We start from the raw sequence: 7,286 nt of genomic DNA, 5'->3' as shown, positions 1-7,286 counted from the left end.
ATTTGACAATTTGTTCTCCTTCGCTGCTTTTGGACTATGAATGGAAGGTCGCTGATGACCTTCACAGCAGCGATCATTTCCCAATCTCCCTTGTAAATCATAACTCTACAATTGATGAAGTAATTCCACAATGGAATTTAAAGAAGGCCGACTGGGCCAAATTCGAAACACTCTGTAAAACCAGGCTGAATGAGGATACAGTTTTCAATGTTAACGACCCCATTCAGCATTTTACATCTATTTTAACCGACATTGCAGAAGAATCTATCCCCAAGTCCTCAGCAAACTGTTAAAGAACCCTAAAACCTTGGCTCACTAAGGAATGTAAGGAAGCCATACGGCAACGCCGAGAAGCCTTGAAAAAATTTAACAATCATCCGACGCCCGAGAATTTAAGTAAATATCGTATTCTCCGGGCCAAAGCTCGCCGCACAATCAAAGAAAGTAAACGAGCATCATGGATGAAATATGTTTCCTCTTTAAACTCTCGTTCCTCAATTAAGAATGTTTGGGACACGATCCGAAAAATAAACGGAAAGATAAAACACAATTCTTTCCGACATCTAAAAGTGAACAATAACAATCTTAGCTCAAAACGTGACATAGCAAATGTTCTTGCTGATACATTCTCTAAAAATTCGTCATCATCTAATTATTCCGAAGCCTTCCAAAAATTGAAAACTCAAAAAGAAAAGTCACGTTTAAAATTCACATCCAACAACTCGGAAAGTTACAACCAGCTGTTTTCACTATCAGAACTTATGGAGGCTTTATACAAGGCCCATGATACTTCCGCTGGGCCTGACAAAATACATTACCAGTTTTTAAAACATCTTCCAGAATCATCTTTAACATCTCTTTTAAAACTCTTCAATGATTTATGGATTACTGGTAACCTACCTAAAATATGGAAAGAAGCAACAGTAATACCAGTTCCCAAACCCGGTAAAGATAGCGAAGATCCTACCAACTATCGACCTATTGCACTTACTAGCTGCATGTGCAAAACAATGGAACGAATGATCAATTCTCGGCTTGTATGGTACCTGGAAACTAACAATTTAATATCTCCTTTCCAAAGTGGCTTTCGATATGGCCGTAGCACCAATGATCATCTGGTTAGACTGGAAACATTTATTCGCGATGCATTTATTAAGGAAGAACATTTAGTAGCGGTTTCCTTTGATTTAGAAAAGGCCTATGACACGACATGGAAGTACGGGATACTAAATGACCTGAGCGATCTAGGTCTAAAAGGACGTCTGCCCTCTTTCATATCCAACTTTCTCTCCGACAGAGAATTCAAAGTACGAGTAGGCTCTACCCTCTCAGTTATGCACGAACAAGAGATGGGTGTGCCCCAAGGCAGTATTTTATCTGTGACGCTCTTTAACATCAAAATTAATAGCATCACCAAGTGTTTAACTCCTGGTGTGGATTGCTCGTTATACGTTGATGATTTTCTAATATGTTATCGGTCAAAGCACATGCATACAAGTGAAACACTACTGGAGCAAAATATAAACAAAATTCAAAATTGGGCCAACGCAAACGGTTTCAAATTCTCGAAATCAAAAACGGTATGCATGCATTCTGTCAGTCACGAAAACATCACGATGAACCGAACCTCACGCTGGATGGAACACCTATTCCAGTTGTTGAGGAAACCAAATTTTTAGGTATAATCTTTGACAGAAAACTGGCCTTTATTCCACACCTAAAGAACTTAAAATCTAAATGCTTAAAAGCACTTAACCTACTTAAAGTAGTAGCGCACACTGACTGGGGTGCTGAAAGAAAGGTCATCCTAAATTTATACAGAACGTTTATTCGCTCCAAAGTGGACTATGGTTGCGTTGTGTATGGTTCAGCCAGAAAATCGTATCTTAAAATGCTTGATCCAATTCATCATCAGGGAATAAGACTTTCTCTGGGAGCATTTAAAACATCCCCGTGTAAAAGCCTTCTAGCTGAGGCGAATGAACCACCGTTATCGCATCGTAGAGAAATGCTTTCCGCACAGTATGCTCTGAAATTAAAATCAAACCCTCTGAATCCTGCTTTTTCGGCTGTTTTTCAACCCAAATACAAAACTTTATACGAAAATAAACCAAACGCCATACCTTCCTTTGGCATTAGAATATCATCCAGCCTTGACACTACAAATATATATCTTTCTAAAATTCAGAAAACGTCCATCTCCGAAACACCACCCTGGCTAATTAAACAAACAAAAGTACGTTTAACGCTACACGATGGAAAAAAATGCGAAAGAAACCTTTCCGTCTTCCACAACTCTTACCATGAACTCCTCACCGAATTTAAAAACTATACCAGAATTTACACTGATGGATCAAAGGATAAGGAAAAGGCTGCTGCAGCCTTCGTTTGTGGAAATCACACAACGCAAGTTCGTTTACCAAATGGAGCATCAATTTTTACAGCCGAAATCAGAGCAATAGACCTTGCTCTGCAACATATAGAAAAGAAACATATTTTAAACAGTATTATCTTCTCCGACTCGCTATCAGTACTCCAGTGACTACACAATAGAGAACTGGAGAACCCATTATTGAAAAACATACTCTTCAAAAATACCGAGCTGAGTGTCTCCCACAATATAATATAGAACCATTCGTAGGAAGGAGAGAGTCATTGCAAGAATCCGAATTGGTCATACTTATATCACCCACTCCCACATACTAAAAGGTGAAGACCCACCAGAGTGCGTTTTTTGCAAAGAACCTTTCACTGTTAAGCACTTCATGATTGAGTGTTTTGAGCTGCAACACACACGCGATCAGTATTAAAATGTCAATGACATGACGGACGTTTGTGTTTCTATAAACATTACTCGTATTAGAGTTCCTTAAAGCAGTGAATATTTACTCTAAACTCTAACCTTTATGTTATCACCTTGTGCTATTTTATGCAATATATATTACCGTCCCTTTTTTAAACCTTTCCATCATTCTTCATTAACATACATCATTTAGATCCCCCGTTGATTCGGAAGATTTAATTTTCACTATTACCGTCTCATCGTTTTAATTTCAACTATTTGGTTTTGAAATCGCTGGTCGATATGAGACTTTGTATAATTTAAAAAAGGTTATACATATAAAATTTGTTTGGCACTAAATAGCCTAACAGTGCTGATGCGCCGTTAAAACTCAATCAAACAGTAAATCTCTCTCTCATGCACACACCTGTCTCCTCAGATGTTTACCTTCAGCATGATTACTTTAAGACCATATGGAGATCTAATATTACAGGTGACTAGGAGAATTACGCTTCATATTCTGCCCTGTTCGTGGTAGATTGTATTCACACAGGCATTCAAAATGCATATAGTTTTACAATGGATGCATGTATAAAGAGAATTCCGATAGACGCAAAATAATTATTAATGGAAAACGGGTCCTAGGGTTAAAATGCTCATTAATATAACTCTGTCAGTTATATTTTCACCTCGAATAGTATGAAAGAAGAAACCATTATAATGTCGGTGACTGCGAAAGGAGATAGTAAGTTCGCTTTAAATTAATATTAACCTTTTAAACTGGGATAGATTCAGGAAAGAAATGCATTAACAAAAATCGTTGATTGTGAAATCGAGCTCATAAATATGCAGAAGATTGTTATTAAATATATTAGAATTGTTATCTTTTACAATCTAAAATCTGGTTCATCTTTCTTTTGAAGAAATCTCATTGTGTGGCACATGTTAGAATTGTAATGTGTTGCCCACCAAGATTATCACTAAGACCCCAAGCTCCAAGTCATGGTCCCTCCTCCCTCTGATATGCTCACGCCAATGTTTATATTCATAATTAATGATTTGAGACCGGTGTAAATATATAGGTTTTCTTAACACAGGTCACTTGGATAATCAACCATCCTACTATACTAGTATTGTTCCAATTGTTATGAATGTTTGCTCACGTTGACATACGGTATATATAATGCTTTATAAAGTATACACGTATGACAAGATTTCTAGTTAATGGAAATGTGCAATAAAGACAGGTCTGACGGAAAAGGTCATAGGGTGGAAATGCAATTTAATAGCTGTGAGATAATCTATTCAACCATGAGAGAATTAAAAAAAAAAAACATGCATGAAAAATACTCGTGATTTATACGCATTTGTAAAAATTGGAAATTAAATATTTAATTTAAACAGCTTTTATAATCTGAAATAATTTTCATCTGTCTTAAGCAGAAAGGTGAGCTGAATGCGTCCCATTATATGTATGTTACAGAACTAAACTTCACTGATGTTTTGTAGCCTTGTAAGATGTAATTTAGAAGATAAAAGGAAACCTTTGCGTGAATTTGTTTATATAAAATGTATTTAACAGAATTGATCATTCATATTTGGGATTAAAACACTACTTTGGGATTACTTTTAATTCACTTAAAGACATTCTAGATTATATCATTGTGATTGTTTCAAGGCTATACATCAGCCTGTTCAAGACTACTGCTACATCAGCATATTCAGTATTGAAAATTAATCAGAGGACTTCATACTTTTGTGACTTGTTTATTTTAATAAACGTCTTGCCTTCGCTGATTTCTTTCACCTAGTTTAAGACCACATTCTTGCAAAGCTGAAAGCATAGCTGTTATAATTTCCATTAGATCAAAAGATTCAAGGCAGTAACACCACTTTACACGAAAGAAAATGTGTAAAAGGTTTATATCACAGAAACCTATAAGTCTATCCGGGAATATACTGCTTTATATCCCAATTATTGATGACGCTACTAAAAATGAATATCAGTGTTTAAGTGTATGCTGGCTTGAAAACTAACGACATTTCCAGCCAATAACCGTTGGTGTTAATTTCATAGTTCAGTTATTTTCACTTATGATCGTCAGTCTGTATTTTATGCAGGGTATATAAGCAAGATCATTGGAGAATAATTCTGCTCATTAAATTCACTCCGTCATGGCAGGTTATGCAGTCAGTTTCATATTCGTGGCTTCGCTTTTAGCCTGGACATCGGCTATTGAAAATACAAAATTGCATCACAAAGAAGACATTCTTGCCGAACTCTCAGACCTATTTCAGAACCATCCGGAACAAGTGGATCAGCGTGACCAGATTCAGCTTAGGCAAGAGGGTATGGGCAGTAGTAATCCGGGTTCTTGTCAATGCACGTGCAACTGTAATAGCCAGCCAACATGGGGTGATGGCGTACGACCTCCATGTCCCAACTACTATCTCAGCTGTGGAGGATCTCTATCTGGAAGACCACGAGACTGTCAGGAGTTGTACCAAAGAGGCTACGCTAGAACCGGAGTGTATGTCATTTATCCGGACGGGCTTCCTCAAGGAATCTATGTACTGTGTGACATGAATACGGCCGGTGGTGGTTGGACTGTCATTCAAAGAAGAGTCAGCGGGGACGTGGATTTTTATCGCGACTGGTCTGATTACAAGCAGGGTTTTGGTAACTTGAATGGAAACTTCTGGGTTGGAAATGATAATATTCACGCTCTCACAGCTCAAGGCAACTACCAATTACGTGTAGATTTATCTGTTTCGGACGCAAACAAGACCTACGCCACGTACAGTTCTTTCAAAGTAGGCGATGAAAATAGCGGATACATCCTCACGGCAGGAGGATATAGCGGAACTGCAGGGGATTCCTTTACTTATCAATCAGGGGCTAAGTTTACAACCAAGGATCGAGACAACGACTCCTACGGACCAAATTGCGCTCAAGAATTCAAAGGTGGTTGGTGGTACAAAGCATGTCATCAGTCAAATTTGAATGGTATATATGGATCCACCGCATATGGGCAAGGAGTAAATTGGCTTACATTTGCCGGATATTACACGTCCGTGGTGTATGCCGATATGAAAGTGAGGAAGCTGTAGATAATATAAACAAATGTTCATATGGTATGTGCCACACTGAAATGTTATATCGAAAAGAAGATGATGCATCACTTGTATCCACATTGTGAAGATTACTGAATTAATGACATGTTCAAATTAACGAGAAAGTTTCATATTCTGCAATGGTCAATATATTTAGAATGTTTTACAAATACATTTGCTTAGATGAGATTTCCCACATAAACATGTTTTATAAAAGTTAAACCTATCCATTTTTAGAATAGTTTCAGGACGAACTTTAAATGCATAGTTTTATATAGCACAAAATAAAATTTAAATTGTTTTGGCATACATTGCGTAGAAAACTGTATTCAAAGTTTCTTTTTATTTCCATATTATAATACTTAAATTTACTATATTCCCACATAACCTATTTTATCTAAGTTTGATAGGAGCTAAGTAAAGCGGAATGTTTCTCTCGCATATGCATTAATTTGAATTTTAAACCTGGTGTTGTGTTTTCAACGAATGCTTTCTTTAAGTGTCTAGAGATGCTTTCCATTTTAGAGCTGCTGTGTTTTGATTTCCTACAGAAGGCTATTGTACTTATAGTTCATCCAAGAGAAATGAAGGATGAATTGATATAAATTCACTGCTTCTATTTAACTGATTTTATATCCAAGTATCCTCATGCCAGTATTTCTCACAATATACGTCCTATAAATTAGTAGTCGTTTGGCATTGTCTAGCTAAACAAAGATACTCTTTCTTTACGTATCAATAATTGTTTATCTTTCAAATTAGAGAACTTAATAAGGTTTTACTATATGTAACCCATGACACATTATCTTTTCAGAACTATAATTGTCCCATGCTATATTATCTTCCAGAATTTTGTAATCCATGATACTTTATTATTTTCCAGAGCTAAATGTAACCCATGACACATTATTATCTTTTCAGCACTATATGTAACCCATGACACAATATTATTTTTTTCTGAACATATCTGTTGTTGTATTCATAATGCCTATTTTCCATATTAAAACAAATTGTAATCCATTAACGTAGATTGGTATTTATCGTATGTCTTTTTAGGGATTTTATCATCAGGTTATCACTTATTCATTTGAGGAATTTATATTTACATAATGTTTTCTACCTCTCTTTATTCTTTGTCTTCTTTTACCTTTATTGAGTGGTGATTGTATTAGTACACTCGTGATATTGTGTTCTTGAGCACTCATTCAGAAGATATATTAGCCACCGGCCACACTGATTATATCACTGTATATGCAGAAATGAGATCTCCTAGATTTACCTACTCCAATCTGGATATCAAGAGAACATGACTTTTCGTATGAAGCAGCGTTTGAATAAATCTATTTCACACAGCCCTTTTAAGACAAAATTATTGCATACTTGTTGCTTG

The 7,286-nt window shown here is 36.3% G+C and overlaps 1 pseudogene; it reads left to right on the top strand.

Annotated features, from left to right (window-relative positions):
• The first annotated feature begins 4,925 nt into the window (after positions 1-4,925).
• LOC149793933 (microfibril-associated glycoprotein 4 pseudogene) lies at positions 4,926-6,924 on the top strand (annotated as a pseudogene).
• Positions 6,925-7,286: the final 362 nt, after the last annotated feature.

This window comes from Sinohyriopsis cumingii, chromosome 8 (assembly GCF_028554795.1).
Source record: "Sinohyriopsis cumingii isolate HCF-2022 chromosome 8, ASM2855479v2, whole genome shotgun sequence".
NCBI lineage: Eukaryota > Metazoa > Mollusca > Bivalvia > Unionida > Unionidae > Sinohyriopsis > Sinohyriopsis cumingii.
The sequence above is the reverse complement of the archived record's forward strand: the minus strand, read 5'-3'. Positions and strand labels throughout refer to the sequence as shown.